This window comes from Diceros bicornis, chromosome 20 (genome assembly GCF_020826845.1).
Source record: "Diceros bicornis minor isolate mBicDic1 chromosome 20, mDicBic1.mat.cur, whole genome shotgun sequence".
Classification (NCBI taxonomy): Eukaryota; Metazoa; Chordata; class Mammalia; order Perissodactyla; family Rhinocerotidae; genus Diceros; species Diceros bicornis.
In genome coordinates, this window is record NC_080759.1 from 25,967,711 (window position 1) to 25,994,453 (window position 26,743).

General features: G+C 34.7%; 1 long non-coding RNA gene across 1 annotated transcript; it reads right to left on the bottom strand.

Moving 5' to 3' along the window:
- On the bottom strand, positions 1 to 26,743 carry LOC131418909 (uncharacterized). Its single transcript, XR_009223071.1, has 4 exons — positions 26,493 to 26,743; positions 13,438 to 13,494; positions 479 to 588; positions 1 to 46 (listed from the first exon to the last, which is right to left on the bottom strand). It is a non-coding gene; the product is annotated as an uncharacterized LOC131418909 (long non-coding RNA).

A 26,743-nucleotide genomic window follows, 5' to 3' on the forward strand; every position in this document is an offset into this window, starting at 1 on the left:
CTGCATGATGATAGAAGGCCTTGGGGGCTTGTATTTCTGGTGTTAACTAAGGGGAAAAAGGAATGGAAGACACAGTGAGGTTTATTCTGAGGGCGCAGTGGCTATTTGATTCTAATTATATATCATTTATTGAATTTTTTCCCTCACTGCACTTTAAAGTGGTGAGACTGGCAATGTCATGAGTTGGGAGAAGATGGAAAGCATACAGCTCTGTACATTTTTCTTAAAAATGTTTTTTTCCATCTGTTCCATAGCTATAAACTACTCTCAAACACGGTTAATCATTATAAACAGAAAATTTAAATTCGTTTATTTTGATGATTCTGTGAAATGGATATAGAGGTGATGAATAACACAGAATCTCTACCTCTTAGTATATATCTATAATTCAATTGACCATACTTTACTATTTCTGCTCAAAAATTTAGTAGACTTTGCCATTTTCTTCCCTGCTATGGGGAAAACTCACAAAACGTACCTCATTTAATCAAGAGAATCTGTGGAGATTCATGAGAGTATCATGAGTCCTCCGGGAATCTGAAGTCAGCAACTACTTGTTGTGTGGTCTTGGGCAAACTCTTTCCTCACCTATAATGAATATCACAATAGAGTCCACCTCATATGATTATTCAGAGGATTACTTAAAATAATGCATATGTACAGCACCTAGTTATGGTTCAAGTTTTTAGGATTATTGTTATTTTTTATTCTAGCAAGTTTATTAAAACTTACTCCAAGTCCTGAATCCTGTAAGTCACGTGGTATAAATTAATAAATGCTCAAAACAAAATAAATGCAATCTTGAAGAGTTGACACATGAATTCCTCTTAGGAAGAAAACTATTCTGGATAAACTCCTGGATTAGAGATGAGACCCAGGGGCAGACTTGTGTCCCCTTAACTTATTTATTCTTTCATTCATTCACACATGTATTCATTAATCAAGGGCTTACTATCAAGCATTGAAGTTATAGCAACAAACCAAACAGATAAAGCCATTGCTCTTATAAAGTTAATGTTCTAGTGGGGCAGACACACACACATGTATAGTTTCAAGTACTGATAAGTTCCATGAAGCAAATAAAACAGGGCAACAAGACAGAGAATGACTAGTTGGGGTAAGGGGCTTAGGATGGATAGGATGGTCATAGAAGGCGTCTTTTAAAAGATAACATTTGAATCAAAACCCAAATGAGGTGAGGCAGCTTGTAAAGAGAATTCAAAGCAAAGGGAAGAGCAAGTGCAAAGGAACTGGTTTGGGAACAGTCTTGGCAAGTTGACTGGGCAGGAGGAAGGGCAGGGTGGCTGGAGCTTAGGGCATGAGGGACTTTAGATTTTATTCTAATAGTAATTATTATTATTATTATTTTTTTTTTTTTTGCTGAGGAAGATTCTCCTTGAGCTAACATCTGTTGCCAATCTTCCTCTATTTTGTACGTGGGTTGCCTCCACAACATGGCCAACTACGAGTACTGTAGATCCATGCCTGGGAACCAAACCTGGGCTGTCAAAGCGGCGCGTGCTAAACTTAACCACTAGGCCACGGAGCTGGCCCTGCAATTCTTTTTCTAATAACCATAAAGGAGTGACTAAGCTGTTCTGAATGAGATAATAAGAGGGTTTATTTAAATTAATCCATATACTATTAATTCAAAATAATTTATTTAAATTAAACTTAATTGACAGTACTGAGGTATAAAACTGAAAGGAAAAGCCGTTCCCACTAACCTAGTGCCTCTCCCTAAAAGAAACTGCTACTATTTGCGATATCCTTCCAGTTCAAAATATGCTTATTTACTTCCAAAAATGAAAACATACCACAGACATCATTTTTCATCTTGATTTTTGTATTTCATAATATCTCTTGGAGACTTTTCCTTTCAAAGGAATTCATATTTTCATTATTTTTAAGTAACGTCTCAGTATCACACCGTATGAATTATCCAGATTGATTTAATCAAGCTCTTGTATAAGGAAACTTTATTTCCAATTTTTGCTATTACAAAAAATGCTATTATCTAAATCTTGGGGTGTATATATAAATTCATGAATTTATCCCAAAGCACACTTCCAGAGGGGCGGAAGGACTGGTGGGAATGCCCACCAAGAAGGATGGCTGAAAGAATCAAGGTGGCCTTACACTAAATGTGAAGTCATCTAACAGTAGTGTAAATGTTTTTGCCCTCTTAATCCCCCCTTGTCCCAATCTTCCAGAAAGTACTCTACACTCACGAATGTTTCATGTGAGGAGGCTACATTTTTGTTTTGTAAAAAAAGAGAGATTCAGAATCTAAATCTGAAATGATTTGGTGGGTAAAAGAGACAAGAAACACAGAAAGAAGGTTGGAGGAAGAGTAACCGTGAGAACTCAAGCTACCTGGATTTCACTGATATTTTGAAAAGTGTTTCGGCCTTCCACATGGTGGGTATCAAGATTCAAGGCAATCTTATCTAGATCTCAAGGAGGACAAGGTGGCCCCAGCTGACATCTGGGTTACATATTTAATGCCCAAACATTCAAGGAGGAGGGAATCAGTCAAGCTGACTCTTTTGATTTCGTATAAACAAATAACCAATTGATGGACTGATTGCTTCCCTTGTTTTGGATTTCTATATAAACAATCACATGCCAGTGATCAAAAATAAAGCATCATCTTCAAATTCAGAGCAATGTAGGACCATGCTATATTGTTCATAGCAATCTATGTTCTAAAGAACAATGTATCTACTAAAGCCATTCTTCCCATTTTCCCAAGGTACCAAAAACAACATCAATTACAGGCAAATAATTATCACTTCTCCAGAATACAAATAACCTCATTCATAATTTTGGCTTCTTTGCTTTTCTTCCTTCTGTCAGTAGTGTGGTGATTTTATTATTCATTGTTATTCACGATAGGGTAGGTTGAGAAAAAAAGAACAGAAACCCATATTGATATTTTTAGCTGCCTTACTAAATGTTTAAGGACAATACCAATATTTTGATTAAGTAAATTGAGGGTTCTTATGTTTTTTTTCTATGTTTTCATTCCATGTCTTGAAAATAAATACTGTCTCAACTATCAAAAATGAGCCAATTATTATCCGCTCTCCTAAATAAATGGTTTAGAATGACATTCAATAGCATTTAGTTGTCTCTGCGTATTAAAAAAAAGTCATTATACATTCGTTGTGGAAAAAATATATAGATTGATAGATAAGTAGGTAGGCAGACACATGGATGGATGGATGGATGGATAGATAGATAGATAGATAGATAGACGTAAGAAAAAAAACCTGACTGGCTTCCTCTGCTTATTTGTAGTTCCTACATTTCTATACTGTTTTGGAAAATGAGACCTTACTAAATTACATGGATGTTAAACTAAAACGTGGATTATCAAAGTAAATCAGGGGCTGGCCCGGTGGCATAGTGGTTAAGCTCACGCGCTCTGCTTCAGCGGCCTGGGGTGCACCAGTCCAGATCCTGAGCACAGACCTGCATACCGCTTTTCGAGCCATGCTGAAGTGGCATCCCACATAGAAAAACCTACAACTAGAATATACAACTATGTACTGGGGCTTTGGGGAGAAAAAAAAAAAGTAAATCATAAAATCTACTCCTGTAAATATCCTTTAATACTTATTATAAATGTCAGATTATATAGCTATACCCTTATCCAAAATCAGAAAAAAAATGACTGTTTCAATGTTTTCTAATTCCCATGGCTTCAATTATCATCTACTATTCAAAACCTATATCTAATCTTTCTTGATTCCTCTCCTGAATTGCAAACCTGCATATCCAACTGTGTACTAAAAATAACCACTTAGAGTTCCCATGTATACCTCAAAGTCAACAAGTCCAAACTTAAGAATGAATGAAACTTAAGAAAGCTTGTTCACTTGAAATCAACTCTTCCTTCTGTTTCTCATTTTAGTTAAGGGCAGCACCATCCACCCAACCAATTGATCAAGGACAATATCTTCTCCTCTTCTCTCTCATTCCCCAAATCCAGTCACTAAGTCTTGTTTAGTTTGCCTTCTAAATATTTCTTGGCTCAATTTGCTTCTTTCCCTCCTCACTGTTTCTGGCCTAACTTAGATCACTACTTCTCTCAGCTGGGTGACATAGTCTGCATGAATGGTGCCCCTGGAGTTGTAGAGAAAACATTTGGAGCCCTTCTAGCCTCATTTATCATCATCCTCCTCTCAAACTCTACTGAGTAGCATATTAAACAACTTTTAACTCCTTAAACTTCTCATACTCTTTTACTTTGGAGCTCCAGACAAGCTTTAATTTTTGCCTAGTGTATATAGCATATATAAGATGCATACATGTAGAAAGTTTACATATAGGCTATATATATGTATATTACATATGCTACACACACACACAGATATATATATACATAATTTGCTCTGAGATATTCTTTATCATCACCTCTATGATTACCACCAAGGCTGGTTTGGGGGTCCCTCCACTATAAGCCCAAAACATCTGTTACTTTCTAATTAGAGCACTTATTACTTTTATTATAATTATTCATTTGCCTGACTATGCCCTCCCGTGGCATCAAGGATGTGTATCTTTTTATTATTATGTTTTCAATATCTAACACAATTATCGGGGTAGACACTTAGGAAACGTTTCCTAAGTCAAAGAACGAATGGATCAACGAATCCTGCTGGCCCTTCGTATTTGCCGGTTCCGTATCTGGGGATCAAAGGGGCTACAGTGGTTGCGTCTGTGCTGAACATGTACAGACTTTTTTTTCTTATCGGTATTCCCTAAACAGTATAACAACCATTTACGTAGCATTTGCATTGTGTTAAGTATTATAAGTAATGTAGAGATGATTGAAAGGTTTTCAGGTTGTGCGTAGGTTATATGCAAATACTATGCCATTTTATATAAGGGACTTGAGCATCTATGGATTTTCACATCCGAGGGAGGTCCGGAAACCAATACCCTGTAGATACCAAGAGACAACTGTATATGCTAATTTTTCAGGCAAAAATATGATAAGAAAATGGTCAAGACCTTATTCAAACCAAGAATTATGGTGAGGTAGGAGGTATTTGTAGATAGAGTTAATGTCATTATTACTTTCCATCTGTAAGATAAATTGTAGTGCTTTTTATTCATCTCCAAAAGCTGAGCGTTGTTAACACTGTCTCTGCAAGTAGAAATGTTCAAGAAGAGGCTAAGATCCATGGCATGCCATTTCCTCAGTTCACCATGTTTGGAGATGACAGCTAAGCTCTAGCTGAACAGAGCCAGACAACTCCCAAGGATGTAACTAAAAACACTCAAGTTGCCAGCAAATTGTTTTCCAAAAGAATGATTATTAAGACAACAAAATCATGCAAATAAGAAATGGAAAAAGCATGATAGGTCATCTAATCTCTCCTGTGAGAATACTCTCTTAAATGTCAGCCTCAGTGCTCATTAGGGTGAATTTCAAGTACAGCCAGTCATGTAAATCCCACCTTTACCCTCGGGAGGCTGTTGTGCAAACCAAAAGTTTTCTCTTGCTTCCACTTGGATAAAATGTTTAAAAATCTGTCTTTTTCTCAATGTGTGCAGTTTACTCTAGCTTTCTCATGCCTCTATCTTTTTAGGTTTTATAAATAAAAATCAGTGGTGAGATCATCTTAGAACAGTAGTTTTCATTCAATTGAGCTAGGTTAGGAGCTGCAAATTTACTCTTTCTACTTAAAGCTATACCTAATAGCAACAATAATTTTTTTTCTATTCCAGGTTTAACTTGCTTTTATTTCATTCTACTGATGTTTAAAAATTGGAAGGGGTAAATAAGGCAGAATATGTCACTTCAGTAGATTAAGTCTTAGTAAACTTCAAGAGACTCTTTAGGTTCATTTGCTGTGAAGTTTTAATGGAATATTGCTTAATTAAATGAACTCTTTGCTGGAGCTGGGAAATTTGTGGATGATGTAGAATGTTATGAGAGTTATTTTTGTTTATTTGTTTACCATTTTAATCCTCTTTTTCCTTGAGAATCTTGCCTGTATCATCTCAATGCTATCCTTTCATGTAGTTAAAAATATCTCTGGTTCAATGGGTAAGGAATATTGACCTTTTATCTGCCACATTTCCCAAACATTAGTCTTCTGTGTACTGTTACCTGAATGTTGGCCATATTTTATACCACTGTACCATTTTTTACAGAATATTTTTCTTGAGATGACTTACTTGTTTTAACTGGAATATATTTTTAAGGAATATTTATGTGGTGGGTTTAATCACTTGTTTTTTCCCCTAATATTCATAAATGCATATAATTTAAAACATTATTGCATCACTCCTAAAATATCTTGTAGCCCACATTTTGGGAAAACTGTCCTACCATATTCCATTATAAATCTATAGATAATTTCCTTCTTCTTTCATAAAAGACTCTAAATTTCAGAGCTATTTTCTGATAGTCTCCTACCAGTTAAAAATACGTATTATATGTATTATATTTTAAATTTGTTATACTTATGCTATTCTCTTGTTACTATAAAATCTATTTAATTTGAACAAATATAGAGAAATTACAAGCATGATTTTTAAAAATTAGAAGATGAGTTTGATTTTTTTGATATGTTTCTATTAGAGGTGATATTGCACCTATTTTAATAAGCAGGTAAGATGTATAATTAATAATACCTAAACAGCAAGTGGTACTATTTAAAATATTCTTCTCTATTGACATTAGTTATTGTCTGAATATTATGCACTCATACTTTTTCACATAACAAACATTTTCAAAAATCAACTTAAATCAAACATAAATTCTAAATTAGATATTGATTCATATGAAATCTTATATTTAGGTCTAATTGCTTTCTTTGGTTACTATATTGAATACCTCTGAAAACACTTCTACTTCAAAATTATTGAGGAAAAATAATCTTTAACAACCAATAAATACAGATTTACAAAACTTTGACCATTGTGAAAACCTGCTGCAATTATCCTCCAACTGGATCCACTGCCACTTATCATTTTTGTTTATGATCTTTTAGCCAGTTTCAAATCCATGTGACTCTGTTCTCATCCAAAGCAATTATAATTCGTTTGCAAGTAAAAGTTCACGATCCACTGTTTCAAATGCTTCACTGGAGCCCAAATACATGACGTAGGTTCCATCTTCTTCATCCAATTACTTTTGTAACTCTATCAAAAAGCCTGTTATGATCTGGCATGATTTGTTCATTATGGACCATGCTGCTTAAGATTCAAGATTCCATTGTCTTCTAACTGCTTAGAGATTGTCCTTCAATATTTTCTCCCCTACTTCACTCCATATTGATCTATTGTTTGGTTGTGTGTAAATATTTTATTTGAGCATGTTTACGAAGAAGAAAACCTGAAGGAAAGTAACTTGTAGAATCACTTTAATTGCTTTTTTGCAAATTACATAGCATTTAAATGAGGTGCTTTGGGATCTTTGGTCTTTATTTTATATTTCTTTAATTTTACATAAAATCCTTTCTGTGACAATTAAGGAGTTCTGCGTTATTAATTTGTGGGTACTTGCATTTTCAAAGGACAGTAAAACTAGGTTAATTAGAGAAGACCATGCTGGTTCAGAGAGTTCATGCAATAAGGTAATGGCTTCCATCATGGCTCAGATAGAAAATGAGCTAATTGTAGGGCAGAGTATAGCAAATTGGAGAGGACTTACGGATGTCTATATGAGGCATGATAACATCAATTCATAACATTTATTTATAATATATAATTAAATATAAATATTTGAATTTTTATAAATATTTGAATGGCTATAAGATAAAATTGGTTGTAAAAGTAAAAAATTCACAACCTTTAAGATTTTCTGGTGCATCAACAGCCCATTCATGGCAATTATTGATAAGACCTGCAAAAAGAAATAATTTTAATGATATCAATTACCAATTGTACTGGCTCCGGTTTCTATGGATAGTTAAATTGTTTGATTATACATGGATAATCCTAAAGCGCAGAAAAGTTTGTTTCTTTAGTGTTCCTCCTGGAAATCTGTTGATATTTGCCAATTGCATGGCAATTGTCTCTTTTTTTAAAAAAAATAAAGGAAATTTACAATACAGCAATTGTTTTCAACCTTCAAAATTATTAAAGTCTGAGAAATTAGGAATTCCCATATTATATTTTGCTCCTGTTCAGAGTAATTGAAAAACATGTTTGTGAAAAGTTAACTAAAAATAAATTTGCAAATTGAGTATCCATGTTTAAAATGCTTCTGGCTTTCTCAGTTACCAAAACTATTATTTTTAAAGTGAAAACATGTACATACTTTGCTTTATCTTGATCCAATTCGGTAAGAAAGCATTTGCATTTATAATTGAAGAAAACTCTTACTTTTTAAAACTGATTAATATCTGAGCAAATTCCAGGATAAGACTTAGCCACTAAAGGGCTTGGCAATTTGAAATTTAATTAAACATTTGTAAAATGATCCTATTAATTGCTAATGGGAGCAGGAGGTGGGTGTTCAAGGACAATCAAAGAAAATGAAAAATTCATTTGATATTTTTCCAATCAAATAGCTAATTTCTGTAGAATGTTATGAAATTATAAATGAGAAATAGTAATGAACTTTTGTGAATTTAAATACACGTGATTTAAAGGCTAACTAGAGTGCAATATTAAAATAGTATGGAATAAACTGAAAATAATATTTTTAATAGAAAAATTAGTTGTAACACTTTCTATTTGAATAGTTGCATCCCCTTCAAATTTGCTTACTGAAAATGTGTTTATTTCCTTCAAGATTTCAATAAAAAACACATAATGACTCTAATTCTCAAAATTTTAATAGTTATTTTCAACATTTAATAATGAGAACTTATTTTTTAAAGTCTTTTTTTATTGTTCTTAATGATTAAAAACATTTAATGATTAAATATTTCCCACCAAAAGTGTTACGTTTTTATGTTGTAGTCACATAAATGAGCATACCATGACAATACAATAAAAACAATATTGACGATGATGATCAATTGGACAACACGATAGATCCTAAAGCAGGTAAAATGGCCCTTATGCCTTGGTCACCTCAGTTTCACATAGCTAGTACTCAATCAAAGTTGTACAGTGAATACATTAATCTCAGAAAGTTTAAATTTTTATATTTTTTCCACTTAGAAGAAAATCTATATTTGCATTTTTAATAATAGAAACTCTCGATTCATAGATACAAACAAAACACTGTCACTGAATTAAGATATGTCTGATTTAAACACTGTCACTGAATTAAGATATGTCTGATTTAAATTCACTAGAAAAAATTTTTAAGTGTTTCCATCCGAAAACTAAAAAAGTTAATAAATATGAAAATTAAGTTCATCTCTTTGTACTTCTACTTCAAAGCATTTTTTTTGTTTTAATATAATTATTTATTTATATTATAATTTGTTTAAGGAAATTAACTCTATTGGTTCAATGATGACAGGGGCAACATCTAATTTGTTCTCTACAGAGTCCTTGGTATCTAGAACAATACATGGTATACAGTCACATGTCACTTAACGATAGGCATACATTCTGAGAAGTGTGTCGTTAGGCGATTTTGTCATTGTGCAAACATCATAGTGTACCTACACAAACCTGGATGGTATAGCCTACCACATACCTAGGCTATATGGTGTAGCCTATTGCTCCTAGGCTGCAAACCTGGACAGCATATTACTGTACTGAATACCGTAGGCAATTGCAACACAATGGTAAGTATTTGTGTATCTAAATATATTTCAACATAAAAAAAGTACAGTAAAACTATGGTATAAAAGATAAAAAATGGCACATCTGTAGAGTGCACTTACCCTAAATGGTTCTTGCAGGATGGAAAGTTGCTCTGGGTGAGTGAGTGAGTGAGTGGTGAGTGAATGTGAAGGCCTAGAACATTCCTGTACACTACCGTAGAATTTATAAACACTGTGCACTTAGGCTACACTAAATTTATTAAAAAACATTTTTCTTTCTTCAATAATAAATTAACCTTAGCCTACTGTAACTTTTTTACTTTATAAACTCTTTAATTTTTTTTAACTTTTTGACTCTTGTAATAACACTCAACTTAAAACACAAACATATTATACAGTTGTACAAAAATATTTTTCTTTATATCCCTATTCTATAAGCTTTTTTTCTATTTTTAAAATTTTTTATTTTATTTTATCTTACTTTTTAAACTTTTTTGTTAAAAATTAAGGCACAAACCCACACATTATCCTAGGCCTACACAGGGTCAGGATCATCAATATCACTGCCCGCCTCCACATCTTGTCCCACTGGAAGGTCTTCAGGGTCAATAACAGGCACGGAGCTGTCATCTCCTGTGATAACAATGCCTTCTTCTGGAAAACCTCCTGAAGGAACTGCCTGTGCCTCTTTTTGAGGAAGTATCACTCTTTTCAGAAATATGTCCATGGTTGTTTGCTTGGTTTGTTTCTTTTTTTCATCATAGATTTCCTTGTAAGCAGATAATGCACCATGAACATTCCTCTCTATTAATGAAAATCTTTCAGTGTTGGGGTCGATATTTTCAAACTTTTTAAGGAGCTTGTTGAGGTCTGCAAAGGCTTCTGCTGAACCCTTCACTGTGAATTTTCTTGGGGTTTCGTCTTCTTTTTCTTCTCCTGCAGTTTCCTTTTCTCTTGCCTCTTCTTTAGCTATGCATTCCTGTTCCAGTTCCAACAATTCCTCATTAGTGAATTTTTCAGGAACCACCTCTAGGAGCTCCTCAATGTCATCATCATCCACACCCAGGTTAAAGCTGTTTACCATGTCAACCACAGCCTTGTTGATTTTTGCAACCTCTTCATCTTGGCAAATCCTTTGAAGTCATGGACAAAGCTCTTGAGTGTCTTCTTTCAGATGCCACTCGTAAACGCCTTGATGATATCACTCCAAACTCAAGCAAGGTTCTTGATGCAGTCATAGATGTTGTAATCCTTCCAGAATTGCATCAGTGCCTTCTCAATGTCTTCTTCAGTTGTAGCAATAGCCTGGGTGAAGGTCCTCCTTGGGTAGTAGGCCTTAAAAGCTGCTATAACTCTTTGATCCGTTGGTTGGATCAAAGAGATCATGTTGGAGGGAGAAACATTCCTTTGATATGTGGGTGAAGATCACCAATAAATGGAGGATGTCCTAGAGCATTATCAACAATAAGCAAAATCTTCAAAGGTATGTTATTCTCCAAACACTACTCCTCCATTTTGCTGGCATAGCAGTTCAGGAGGGCATCTTGGAAGAGGAGCTGGGTCATCCATGACTTCTTATTGCTCCTGTAGCACACTGGCAGTGTGTGCTTATTGATATGCTTGAAGGCCCTGGGGTTCTCACTGTGCTGAATCACAAGGGTTTCAATTTATAGCCTGCAACATTGCCTCCAAGCAAGACTATTACCCTGTCTTTAAAAGGCTTGAAACCTGGCATTGACTTGGCCTCCTTATGAATGAAAGTCCTTTCAAGCATCCATTTCTAGAATAGGGAGGTTTCATCCATATTGAATATTTGCTATGGCAACTAATTTTCCTCCACAATCAGCTTATCTAGAGTTTCCAAAAGTTTTTCAGCTGCCTTCACATCAGCACTCACAGACTCACCACTCACTTTCACATTATGTAATGGATAACAATTCTTAAATTGTTGTTTTAAAGCACTGAGAGCTAACAGTAAATTCAACATCGTAGTTGGGTCCAGTCTTTTCTTTCAACATTGCAAACAAATTTTTTGCTTCAGTTACAATCATCATGGTGCTGACAGCGTTACACTTCAGTGTCTGGTCTTCAATACAAGTCATTAGAAGTTTCTCCATGTCTGATATAGGCCCTTCTCAAATTTTTGTTGTTCTCATTTCCCTCAATGAAGCAGATCCTTAAACAGCTTCTGTCACTTTGTTCTTGTTCTTCAAGATTGTAGCTATGGTGGAATGGGACATGCCTGACTGGCGAGCAATAACCATCACTGATTTTCCACTTTCATAGCCCTTAATCACTTTTAATTTTGTTTCCAGGTCAATCACTCAACATGGCCTCTTACTAGCAACATTAGCAGTGGATTTTGCATGCTTAGGGGCCATGCTGAACAAAACAACACGAGATTAAATCACACAAAAGAAAATGATGCAATCAAGAGAGATGGTAAACACGAGAGGTATGAGGCTGCTGCCATCGTAACACAGCATAGTGTTTTACAGTAAACTTTTTTTATAAGTAGAAAGAGTACACTCTAAAATAATGATAAAAAGTATAGTATAGCAAATACATAAACCAGTAACATAGTCGTTTATTATCGTTATCAAGTATTATGGACTGTACATAGTTGTATGTGCTATACTTCTATACTATTGACAGTGCAATAGGTTTGTTTACACCAACATAACCTCAAGCGCATGAGTAATGCATTGAGCTATGACATTACGATTGCTATGACATCATTAGGCAATAGGAATTTTTCAGCTTTGTTATAATCTTATGGGACCACTGTGGTATATGCGGTCTGTTGTTGACCAAAATGTCATTAGGCAGCACATGACTGTACAGAAAACCCTCGCAAGTATTTGCTGAATGAATTCATGCATGGGCTTTGTATCAGCCACGGTTCAAGCAGAGAAGCAGACTCAGCAGGGTATCTATATTAAGAGGTTTATTCCAAGGAATTGGTTTATGCAATTGTGGGGAATGGCAAGCCACGTTCAAAATCCATAGGGCAGGCCATCAGGAAGGGCAGGTTTAAACTCTTGGCCAAGGGCTGATACTGCCATCCTTTGGCAGAATTTCTTTTTCATCAGGGAAGCCAGCCTCAGTTCTGCTCTTCTTCAGGCAGTTCAACTGACTGAATCAGGCCCACTCAGGTTGTCTAGGATAATTTCTCTTACCTATAGACAACTAATTGATTATGGGCCTCAATCACATCTGTAAAATACCTTCATAGAAACACCTAGATTAGTATTTGATTAAATAACTGGGAGCTGTAGCCTAGCCAAGTTGACACAGAAAAGACCTGAGCAAATGGAATACGCACTACACTTTCTGGTAATGGATAATCCATCACTGAGAATTTAAACAGAGGACGATTGTCCATCTTACACATACCATTTATTTGACGCTTATCTCTTGCTCTAAAGTCTATTTGATTTTAAGCTTTTCATGTATATTATCATTTTCAATAATTTTAAGAATCCTGTCTTTTGTCCTCATTTTACAGAGGAGAAACTTGAGGTTAAAGAAAGATTAAATAACTTTCTACATTAACCACCTAGAGAGGGTAAAAAACAAAAATATATTAATTCCAAAGCCCTAACTCTTAAAAACTATAACCCTAGTATGACAATATTAAACAGAAATTGGCATATAGATAAAGGGAAAAAAGAAATAAAAGAAATGTTCAACTGTGTTATTTCAGCAAAGAATTTCAATCTCATTGCAATATACTTGTTCCTACCTCCCCCTTCCATTGACATGTTCATCTATGTCACTCCTCAACATTCCTGAGAAAGTGCTAGAAGAGAATATAGGATGATTGAAATAATGATTATAAAGATGTTTATTATCATTTGTGTCTTATTACAACAGAATATTTTGAAAGCCACTCAAGTGCTTTTTTAGCCAACAACAGTAGGAAAAACAAACTTTTCTCATGTGCAACTGTCAAAGCTTATGCTAAAATTATTATTAATTTTACTCAACTTTATTCAATGTCTGGGTTTGGTTTTAGAAATTTTCCTAGCTTAAAAGTAAGAACAAGATTTCAGAATTTTAAGCATGTAATAAATGATTTCTCCGTGACAGCTTTTAATTCTGCTTTCTCTTATTGTGTCTTACTACTTAGTTTTCTTATGTACATAGCTAAGCCCCTAACTACTTTTATGTACATATAGTCTAGTTTTCCAAATCACATAGAAATAATAATGAGGGAGGTAAAAATGAATTTGCTGTATATAATAAAATGGAACATTATTTTTTACAAATTTTAATAAGTATTATCCAATGTAAATTTACAAGAATTGGGACTTTGATAGTGAATTTGATTTGTGAATTTTATAATGAATCTTAACCTGTTCACTATTCCTTTGCAAATCTACAAGTTATAATGTACAATGATATCTTTTTTGTGTGTGTGTGAGGAAGATCAGTCTTGAGCTAACATCCATGCCAATCCTCCTCTTTCTGCTGAGGAAGACCGGCCGTGAGCTAACATCTATTGCCAATCTATCTCCTCTTTTTTTCCCCCGCTGTTTCTCCCCAAAGCCCCATTAGGTAGTTGTATGTCATAGTTGCACATCCTTCTAGTCGCTGTATGTGGGATGCGGCCTCAGCTGGCTGGACAAGCAGTACATCCGTGCGCGCCTGGGGTTCCAAACCCGGGCCGCCAGTAGTGGAGCGCACGTACTTAACGGCTAAGCCATGGGGCCGGCCCCTACAATGATATCTTAAGAAATAATGTTAGTAATCCATTTTAGCTTTGTCACAACAAAAACTAACTCTTTTATATGATATTAAACATAATTTCTTCTACTTAATGTTAGTGCTACAAGGCTAGCTATAAGTGCTGTGACTGTCCAAAAGATAGAAACGGGAGAGAACTCACAGAAAAATCCAAATGCAGTCCAAAAAGAAGAAAGTCTTCCCAAAAGAAAGAAAAATGAAAACAGATGCAGTGTCATCCTCCATTATGTTAGCTCGTGCATGGTTCTTGCTAAAGAACAGACATTCAATCTGCTTTGAATTATTTGTCACTTGGCTTCTTTATATTTCCATGCCCTATTTTGCATTTTATTCACTACTCATTGTGTTACACAATCTACATTCTGCAAAAATAATATTAATATGTATTCTTACCAAAGATCGAAGTATGCATAGCCAAGTTTAGAACCTTCGCAAACCTTGATGTTTTAGACTTTGTGACCAAACTTGATTATTTGGGGGTTCAAGTTCACTTGCTCTCGGCCTAGCTGAATGTAAAAGTCCAATGAATTGGACTTTAAAAGGCTTATAAAATATTCAAAAAGCCTCTTGCACATCAAATAGCTCTTAAGACAGAACATTTTGATGAGTTTAGTGTAAATGAATCAGAAGCATATGGATTAAATTTACCTTAAAATACTCCTGGGTTTAAGAATTAAGAGAAAATGTGCTTGGCAAAACACATTTTGGGTTTTGCCTAACCCAGAACATTGGAAAAGTAGTTCAAGATGTTTGACGAACCCAAAACATGGCTGGGTTCACCCATCCCTAATCCCCTATGGTAATAGCAAAGGACAGGCAGCAGCAGATTTTAGGTGAATAAATCTAGTTCAGGTTTTTATCATGGTCATCCCAAACTATTGGATAACTTGAGAATGCCTTGCCTCATCTAAATCAAAATTGTGCTTTGTGCTTTTTATATTCTCTCTTTCAGTACTGTAGAATGTGTGTTTTCTGTGAAGGGTGTGGTTCTACATAATTATAGCGGCTTCTAAGTACCCACTCAATAAAAAAGAGAAATCATAAGGTTTATGCCTACCTAGAGCATGTCAAGAGATGCATGGAGAATTCAATATTAATCTCAATGAGTATTCACTTCATTGAATGAGAAGTTTATCAGTTATTTCTACTCCTAAAATTAACAAAAATATGCTAAAGAAGTCTCAGGGTTTCAAAAAGAAAGAGCATGCACAGTAATCAGTATTATGAAATTTTAATTTCTTTTTCTAACTTTAATTTCTGACTTTAATTCCTACATAAGGAGTGGGCAGCATATATGAGCAAGTCATTAAACTATCTGAGTGTAACTTTATACTAAAAGTAATCATTCATTCCTGATTTAGAGAATTTCTAATAATACCAGAATTATTTTTCATTTGAATTTATGACTAACTCTTTACTTATAAGTAAACAAATGTGAAGGAAAAATATAATTATTAGTTGTACACCATCTTCCTTCTTCTCTTCCAATAAACAAATAACTAGAAAAAGACACTGATTATTGACAGTAATAAACAGATTCCTATGAATTGATGGCTTAAAGAATTTCAAATTACAGCATAAAATATTCATATAAAATTTGGCTCATCAGGTAGGAATGCTAATAACCCCAATTAAGATAATGTGTTAAAGATAACATCTAAAGTGCAATCTAAATGTGAGGTTTTATAACAAATACTATATAAATGTAAGGTATACTCTTGAGCCTTGAGTTAGTAAATATGAATGATATTTCACTATGTCAAGCTTGAGGATTAGAAAGTGCTTTCCACAAGAAGAAAATTTATTATGTTATGATAAGCTATTTTCTGCAATGTGAAAAGAAATTACTAAGGGGATATAAAGACCTATTTTTACACATATTTATACCAAGAGGCTAGATTTTTTAAAAACTGGCTCTGTTTATTTGCTTTCTTACTCAAATAGTAGATTTTACAAATAAGTAATGTTTGCTTTCAAATGAAGAAATAATTGATTCATAAAATGAAAGTATTTATATAAAAATGTGTGTAGATGGAGAACGCATCTATTTTTAATGATGAAAAAATAGAACTACAAAACTTTAAAACAATTTATCAACCTTAACTTTCTGAAACTCAGTAACACCAAAGATGTCCTTAGCATCCTAAAGGATCACCATAAATCTGCTGCACTAAAGACATATACGTTAATTCTAGCCCCTCATTCATAGCCTTTGGGATTCTTATTTACCAATTATTTTCCATTTACCATTATGTGACTTGATTATACTACAAGTATTTACTGAGCACATACCATGGGCAAGACACTGCTGGGTACAAGAGAAATATAAAGATTACTCAGAATTGGTGTTCCTCAAAAAGTTTCGTATATTAGATGAAATAAACATGTATAAAAAGCTATTATTAAATGTAGAAAGTGATTTAAAATCAGTATAGAAAACATCCTATGGATTCTCAAAAGAGAATTCTTAAGTAGAGCCCATGAAACAGGCATAATGCCAGCAGGAAAAGTAATCACTGACAGTCTAACAGTAAGATATGGTACAGAAACATGCAAAAGAAGACCAAAGTTATATTAGCTTTAATTATAATAGTTATAATTAGTTATTATTACTAACTAACGATATAATTAGTTAAATTATAATAGTTTAACAATGGACATTAATAGGGATCGCTTAAATTATGTTCAGTTTATTTTGTTTAAGGAGGTAAGGAAGTGTATAACACATTTTTAAGCAACTTGAATTTAGTGCAAATTTTGTATCATTTGGAAATGATTACACAAATGCTGTGTATAAGACATTATAGTGTGCATATAAATGAAATAATATAAATAAGTGTAGAATGCTTAATGTTGTATAACAGAACAGCCCGGGGGCAGGGACTAGGTCTTAGCAAAGATCAATTCAAAGTTGTCTACGAGGAATATTTCAGCTTTAAAAACCTTAGGCTACCTACGTATGATAATTAAAAGAAATATCCTTAGCCTGCTTCCAGCTATGTTAATAGAGACAAATATAAAAGATTATCCATCTAGGTACGTGCTCTGAGGACTACATGTAGCCAAATTACCAGGGGAATTTGCTAACGAGCAGTTTTCTGATATCAGAACTTCTGGGAGTAGGACCTATCCATCCTAATTGTTAACAAGATCAGCAAATTATTCTTAAGCACATTAACTTTTGAAAACCTCTATTCTAAATCCTATCAGGAATATTTTTGGAAAGATGACAGGGGGAATTTTGGCAGGTAGCCAGTGAGCAGATATCTAAGAGTGTCACTGTCTTATGATATAAAAAGATACTCTAATGTAAATAACAGTGATTTGTAACATTTGGGGGCATATATTTTGCAATATGGGTATAGTCATGCACTGCACAACGACAGTTCTGTAACAACTGACTGCACACATGAAGGTGGTTCGATAAGATTAGTACCATGTAGCCTAGGTGTGTAGTAGGCTGTACCATCTAGGTGTGTGTAAGTATGCTCCATGATGTTCGCACAATGATGAAATCTCCTAATGACGCATTTCTCAAAATACATCCCCATCATTAAGTGACACGTGACTGTATTTCATGTTAGAGCCATTTACTAACTATATATTGACATTTATTATAAATAGATGGTTTAATTTTATTTATAAACCAGATATTGTGTTTCTATCTTGTTATTTTTGTGTGTCAGCTTCACACAAGTCCTGACATGGCTACACATCTGGTACCTGACAGCATCTTTTATTTGGAAACCAGGGAAAAGGTAAAAAAGCTCAGATAGGAAAATACATTCTCCACATTCCTGACCCATGAGGCCAACGTTAAAAACCCTTTAAAAAGTTTCCCATCAAAAATTATTTTTTCTCTGGTTTTCTAGTTCTAATTTTCTAGTTTGGGTTATGTTTCAGTTATATGGAAAATATATTCATTGCTATAGGAATTCTTTAACTGTATCAGATAAATTAGACATAACTAAGATTATGTTTTCATTTCTCCTTTTTTGTTATTTCTTATAGATCCAGTAATAAAATAAAAAATAAAACCATGTAGGGAAGTGAAACAGAGAAAGGTACAACATATCATAGAATGACACATATGCAAATGCAGAATAACAAATACATAGAACACCAAGAGAAATATAGAGTAGATAGCAGGGACTGCAAAGCGGTGCCTCTAGGGGAACTGGCAGAAAGGCACCGTCTCTCCTAAGCACCCTGCTCCACCCCGCTCACCTGCACTTCTAGCATTTTTGACTTCAAAATAAAAGAGTGGCCTTCAGGCATTAACGTGCTCAACTTCACTCTTCCCATAATTTCCCCACAACATGCACGCTTACCTACATCCATACAATTTTTTGCTTCTTTTTGTCTGATCTGAGAGAAATAGGTGACCCTACTGTCTAAGGCTATGATTATACTTCTATTTCTTCTCTCTTGAATTCGTCTCACTTCATATAGCTTCCCTCCCTCTCAAGGCACCTCCTTAAATCTTTCTTCTACTTGTAGTTCAAGTTTTATCAAAAAGTCTCAACATTCATCTTCATTCAGTTATCTCCATTCATTCTTCAATTCACTTGTAATCCAACGCCACCTCTACTCCCCCACTAAAGTTATTCTTACTAATGTCATCAATGGTTAAACCCAATGGAAAATTGTTTTTAAAAAACTTATATCTATCTTTAATTCTAATTCATTGATTTTACTTCTGAAAGATCTCAAATGATAAAATTATATGATTATAATTTAGCTGATCACTAATAGTTTGGGAAAAAAATGCATCTCCATTTCTTTCTAGCATGAAGTCTGGCCCAATTGTTTAAAACTAAAGTTTTAAGGGACATTATTACCTATGCAATGCTAAATCACAAGCATGCATTGGACCAGGGACAGAAATGCTTCTAGTGACAGACAACAGTCTCACACATTGAGGTATCATCAATGCAATAACAAAATAGCAACAGTCTCGTAGACTGTATCTTAGCATCTTTGTCCAATTGACCTGTTAGATACTGGCTTCAATGGTGACAGACTATCCCTGACCTGGAAATTGCTACTTCCTTTTATAGTTACTAATTTTGAAAAACTTTCACAAAACTGAGCGGTTTCTTGGTGTTTTTTAGAGTTAGCACTTATCTGCAATAAAATATGTTTTTTGATTTTATACGAATTTTAACAAAATTTACATGGGTACTTTAGAAATCAGACAGCTAAAAATGCATTTTTAAATGATTGCAGGAGTTAACTGTTTTATAGAGTTGCAATTTCTCTGATTTTCATTTATATTGACATGAAGAATGAGAAAGTGGCGAGTACCCTGAGCATCATCACCATTCTTGGTCAGTCATAAGTCGTCAAGAAAATGGTTGCTTCAAACTGTTCTCTGGCTGCTGGAGAAATCAACTAACAATGACTATGCCTACCTCATAACCAATGTTCTGGCTTTCCAGAGATAGACATGGAAGAGATAGCTGTCCATTAAAAAAAGTACTAATATTCTCAATTATCCAAGAGTTTATTTTCACCATCTTTGGCCTATTTGACTGTTTAAGTCTCTCATTCTTCTTCCTGCTGTTCATATATAGGTCAATAGATATATCTTTACATGAGAAATGAGAATACGTGGAAGTTTAATGTGAATGCAACAATTAGTGCTATGTTATAATGAATGAAAAATACTTGACTTTGTATTTACGGTTTATTACATTATTCATAATTGTCTTATTCAGATTTTCATATTACATGAAGGATCCTTTTAGCCAACCTCTCTCTTTAGACTCTGGCAGAATATATAATAGTGGTAGCAACAGTAATCATAGCATTAATGACTATTGTTATTATTACTATTTGCTCCGACCAGTTATTAGGACCCCATTTTATTATGAAAATTATAACAATAATAAAATAGCTAATAGTTATTAAATTTTTGAGCATTTGATAAGTGCCAGGTATTGTTCTAAGCACTTTATGTACATTATCTCATTTAACCTGGGGATCCCAGTATAATACATTATTATTAATATCCCCATTGTCAGATGAGGAAATGGAGGTATAGACAGAGAAAGTGCATGGCCTAGGATCACAGGGGTAGTAAGTGACAGAGCCAGGATTTGAAATGACACAGTCTCTGTCTGGAGCATGCCCTCTTAAAAAACAACCCATAAAAATTAGAATTTCTGGGAACAATGTCATGTCATGTCAAGCAGCTTACGTGGAAAAAGATCTATATGACACCATTTAAATGCAGTGTTGTGTGTTCAATAATATTTGTAGACACAAAGAGGAGGGAGAGAAGAACTGTTTCTAAGGAGAACAGGAATGGGATGGTTTTGTAGAGGTGGAGAGACTTCTGAGCCGGCCTACAAAGAATGAAAAGGAATTTTTTAGGACAAAGTGAGGAAGGGCATTCCAAGGAAAGGGAAGAGCAATGAAAGAGGCACAGAGGTGATAGAGGGCATAACACATTCAGAACTTCTCAAACTTCCCAGAACACAAAGTTCTCAGAGAGGAGAAATGGGATGGTAGGTAAAGGCCAGATCGTAGAGGGTCTTATAGGCAATGCTAAGGAGGTTGTGCTTTTCTAAAGGCAATTGTCATTGCAGGGTTTTGAAAAAAGAAGTGAGATGAAATAATTTGCCCTATAGGAAGATCATTCTGACAGGAAGTTTAAGGATTGATTTGAAGGATGTAAGAGAAGACACAGGGAGATCAGTTAGGAAACACTTCCAATATTTCAGGCAAAAAATGGTGATGAAATAATATAGTGATGCCAGGGATAGAAAAGAAAGGATTAGTTCAAGAAACATGGGAGGTAGAATAAACTGATTTGCTCTGAGGATGGGGTAAGAGAGAAGAAAGCAAAAATGACTCAAACTTTTCTGCTTGACTAAGAACACAACCAAAGACAAGGATGAGAGCTAGGGAGGTTACCATCATGGAGAAGAAAGATAAGGCATTCTCTGAAGTTCTGAGAGGGAGCTGTGGAACCAAGAAGCGTGAATTACTAGGATGCTGATTTGGATTAACATAAAAAGCGACATAATGAATTCCTTCCTCTTAAAATTACTCTTCAAGACCCTTCCCTGGTCTTCTTATGGTACTTTTATATCTTGATAAATGACAGATAGATAGATGATAGATAGATAGATAGATAGATAGATAGATAGATAGATAGATAGAACTTTATACTATTTTCGGTTTATTAATTTATTTATTCAACAAATATTGATTAAACACTACAATCCAAGCGCTGTGTGACATGCTGGATATAAGACAATGACAATCAGGGGTTTGTGTCCTTGCACACTTCAAAGTAGAGTCAAGGAGCTAGATATTAAATAAATGAACACACAGCTTCTCTAAAGCAATAGAAATAGGCACATTGAGACTGTCTAACTGGGAGGATGTAGCTTTTACTGTGGAATTATGGAAAGCCTGCCTGAAGAAGAGATATTCAAACTGAAACCCAAACTTTTTATCAAGTTGACTACTTAGCAAGGTGAAAAATGTGGGACGGGCTATTCCAAACAGACTGATGAGGAAGTGCAAAGGCCCTGAGGCAAAGAAGATTGTCTCTTCCAGAGTCTGAGAAGCAGACAAGGTGTTGGCTGTATCTCTTAGTGACTGTGGGTTCCTTCAGCAGAGAGATTGTCCTTGTCTTCCTCAGCTTTAGGTCTCACCACCCCAGCTATTCATTTGAGTCCTCTATACGTTTCTTGAATTTAGGTGGGGTGGAGGGGGAGAAAGATGAGTTTAACTTTTTTTTTTTACATGTTTTTACTCCTTTTTTTAAAGAAGTACATGTAAATGTACTCCTTTACATTTTGAGTAAAGGACAGAAAAGGCGGTTGCTAGACGTAAAGTAGGTCAATTTCACATTTTCAGTTAGGCCCAATGCTTCTTCTGATTATAGAGGAAAGAGGTTCCTGTAACTTTCTCTCAAATTGGGGGTCAATCTTTCAAACCAATATATTTATAACCAATCAGTTCAGTAAGTACATTTTACTATAATGGAATAGAATAGCATAGGGAATATGAAGTTGTATCACACCTAATAAGGGTATTGTTTTCTTAACATTTTTGTTTCAGTGTGTTTTACCAATGCACAGATACACAGCCATATATTCAGATATGTATGTATTCTTTTGCAATACAAAATGCATTTATTATATGGATTGTGATAAAATGTTGGAAAGCCACTGAACTTTAGATGTAAATTACTCTCTTGGTATGTGGGGTGACAGAATAACTTCAGTATAAAGTGTATGTTTGAATAGCCCACCACAACCCATTAAAAAAACGACTAGGCAAAAGAAGAGTATAATATATAACACAAAGAGCATGGTAGGCAGTTCTTCATGATTCGTTTCTGCTCCCCTCCACCACGGGAGTCATTTAGAATTCCTACAATCAGGTTTACTCATGAGCTATCACCTATGGCATCTCAACTAGATTTCCTGGACTTTTTGCTGGGTCTGCTAAATGCAAAGAGGTACTACCAGAATTGTTCTAGAACAGCCCACTCTGTTCCCTAGGGTAATCATTTTGGTGACTGAGCAAAAGTGAAGAGTAAGCTGTTTGGAATTTGCCAAGATAATAAAGAAAACCTGAGTTTAATTTGTAATAAATTATGTGAACTAGAACACGCTGCCAAACATAGCTTGGCTTCTCCACTGTAAAGTAGAAACAGCACAAATCTATATGATTTTTAGTAATCCTATGGAGATTACTTTTTATTCAGGAATGGAAATCCAATATAAAACACATAAAATTATAGCATTAAAAATTATAAATAGTTTATGGGTCTCGGTTCAGAGTTATACGAAGCTCAAGGTGACATTTATTTACTTCCTCTTTTAGTGAGCAGTTGTGATTTTTTTTACGTCAGGCACAATTGAAAACACTTCCATAGAGTCTTGTAGAATAATTCCACATAAAGGTGAGGTAACCCCTCATAGTTTAACAATAAAGGTCCTTGTTGAATCAAATATTCTTGAAATCATTTTAGTTTCTTCTATGTGTAAAATGCATTCGTTATTAGCATATCAGGGTCACAATTTTCTCATTTGAGATGAGGGTTTTTGAATTAGATAATCTTGAAAGGAACTTCTGGACTCAAAATTTTACTCTTTTGTCCATAGATATAAACTATATGAATGGTTTTTAAAATCAATATGCCCATTAGGGGGATTTGCCTCAATTGGCAAATGAGGTAACTGGTTTAGAGATGCTAAGTGATTTGCCCTAGGTTACTAAATATAGAAAAGAGGCTAAGGAGAATGTTCTTTTGTACAATTTTCCAGATTAAAATTGGTAGATTTAAATAGAAAATCCAATGGAATTCCAAAGACTTGCCTTAGAAACCTTTAAAAAATAATAATCTCTAAACAAATAAATAACATTTGGGAATATAAAAACATGCCAAAATCTCTACATTCTCTAGCAAAAATATCCTTTGGCCTCTTTCCTGTTTCATATTACAGTATCATATAATATATGAACATTTTAACAATAGTTAAAGGGTGATTAGGAAACATGTAAGTGAGTCTGCAAGAGGGTTTGATGCAATCTCACTTCAAACAAAACAAAGCATGTTAGGACTGAAGGGAAGCTAAAGGACTCTTGAACTAGCACAAGTAAAAGAAACAACATGCACACATAATAACATAAAGAGCTTTTACTAAAATATAACTTGGGCCGGCCCCGTGGCTTAGCAGTTAGGTGCGTGTGCTCTGATGCTGGCAGCCCGGGTTCGGATCCCAGGTGCACACGGATGCACCGCTTCTCTGGCCATGCTGAGGCCCGTCCCACATACAGCAACTAGACGGATGTGCAGCTATGACATACAACTATCTACTGGGGCTTTGGGGGAAAAATAAATAAATAAAAAATATATATATATATAACTTATAGTATTAGGCTGGTTTCAATAGGACAATGGACCCTCCAGTATTCTTGTCTTTGTTGCCATGGAAACTTGTTTTTTTCCTGCATTTTGATTGCCATTGATAAAGATGTTTCTTTGTTCAAAGAATCACATTGCTGGTCCCAGAATTTTACTAAAAGTCATAAAATACACATATTTGAGGAAATATCTTGGAAATTTGAGTGTTTTGTCTTTCTGGAGGCAGATTAAAAATGATAGCTTCTCTGGTAAATGTAAAAGCAAACTAGGGAATAGTTTAAAATTTAGAGGCAGTATTTTCCAGGGAAAATTGTTACCTTGAGTAGAGATAATGTACTCAGAGGTGGAAATGTGTTTGAAAGACAGGAGAGAGAGACTGTCTAATTTTTAAAGTTCTATAATAGTGGGTTTTGGGGCATAGCAGTAATATGATCTATAAATTATTTTAAAACACATGGGAAAGGATTAACTGGTCATAAAATAGCCGAGAGGAGCTAGGAATTGATCTTTTTAATAGAGAACTAATTTTCCTATCATATTATGGACTTCTAGGTGATATTTTAGAACTAATTTTGAGAGTTTGTGGTTTCAATCATATTCTTTATATAACTCAGATACATCAATAGTCTCTTTTGTTGATTTCATCAACCGTAAAGTAGAAATAGTGTTCCTGAGGTATAAAAGTGTCTGTTAAATGCATACTTTTACATATTGAGGGTGGAGGATCAATAGAAGTTGTTTTGGTAAAAAAAAAAAGTCAATGCTGGTTAAAGTCTTTTATCCTTATCTATTTATTTTTCTTCAGACATTTAAAAATGTATTTCTCACGTTTATTTTTTATTTTCTCTATAGACAGAAGCAAAGAACTTTGTTCTGTGCTGAACAAAATTAAAAATTGGCTTACAAAAGGCTCTTCAGAAACACATTTTCAAATATAATAATCTTTTTGCTCTTGATTAAATTTTTAACTTTTTCTTCTTTTAGTAAAAACACACACAACTTATTTCTGACTACATTGGTCCATGGTAGGTCATTTTAAATGAGATCCTTCTCTAATCCACAATTAGATTTTGTGTTCATGCGTCACGACTACACCAGCTGGCAAAAATAGTACGGTTTTCTGCTATAAATGATGGTGGTATTTCCCCCTCTCTCTGTATTAGCTGGCACCGTTCTCTCCTTTTCTCGTGCTGCCCAGTTGAAGTCTGCACACTTCGTTTGGCTTAGCTGACCAATTAGTTTTATAAACTTGTGCAAAAGTTTTAGGGAAAATTGCATTTCGTAGGATTGCTTGGGTTACAGGCGACAGAAAAATGTCTCCGTTCTTGGTAATAAAAGCCCACCCAAGGAAGGAATCAATAGAAAATCATGCTCAGTTCATGGTTCATTATCATATTTGATCCATGCAAAGTCTCTTTCGTGTTTTTAGTTATTTATTGCACTTTTCCCCCATGTTCCACTCTCATTTCCTTCCCTTTACCCTGAAGGCAAATATTCTAACTTATTTAATGTCTGTTGCCATTTTAATGCCTGAACTTTTAATTTGTGTAAATATTGTTATGTGTATCAATCCGTTTCTTAACTTTTTTCTTAGCACTATGCCTTTAAGACCCTTCCTTGCTTATGTATGTAGAAAGTAAACTTTTACAGAAGAAAAAAATATGTGTTGCAGTCCTAGTCCCACCGTTAACTCACTTTGTGACCTTAAGTGAGTTGCCTACATTCTTTGTGTCTAAGTTTCCCCATTAAAAAAAAAATAAGGAGATTGATTTAGAATATGCCTGATTTTAGAAATAAACTGACTCAAAAGAAAAAAACTGACATGCATTTTGAGAGTTACTGAATTGATAAATCCTCTAGATATATTATGCAAAAAATGTTGAGAGAAGAGAAGGCAGACAACCTTATTAGTTGACAAAGTTAGAGAACTATGAGGCATCAGAGAAGATAAGAGGTAACAAGACGATGCTTGGCAGCATCTAGCATTAAATCCTAGGCGGCGTAATGACACCCAAAAGGGTTGCCTTGGTGATATTACCTTAGGTCATTCATAGCTGAGGCTAAGGTGTATGGATTAGTCAGGTTCTCCAGAGAAACAGAACCAATAGGATATATAAAGAAACATAAGAGGAGATTTATTATGAGAATTGGCTCACCTGATTACGAAGGCTGAGAAGTCCCAGTCTGCCTTCTGCAAGCTGGACAAGGAGGAAAGCTGATGGTATAACTCCCAGTTCAGACTCTGAGTCTGAAGGCCTGAGAACCAAGGGAGCCGATGATATAATTCTCAGTCTGAGGCTGAAGGCCTGAGAACTGGGAGGACTGCTGGTATAAATAAGTCTTGGAGTCCGAAGGCCTAAGAAACCAGGACCTCTGATGTCTGAGGGCAGGAGAAGATGGACGTCCT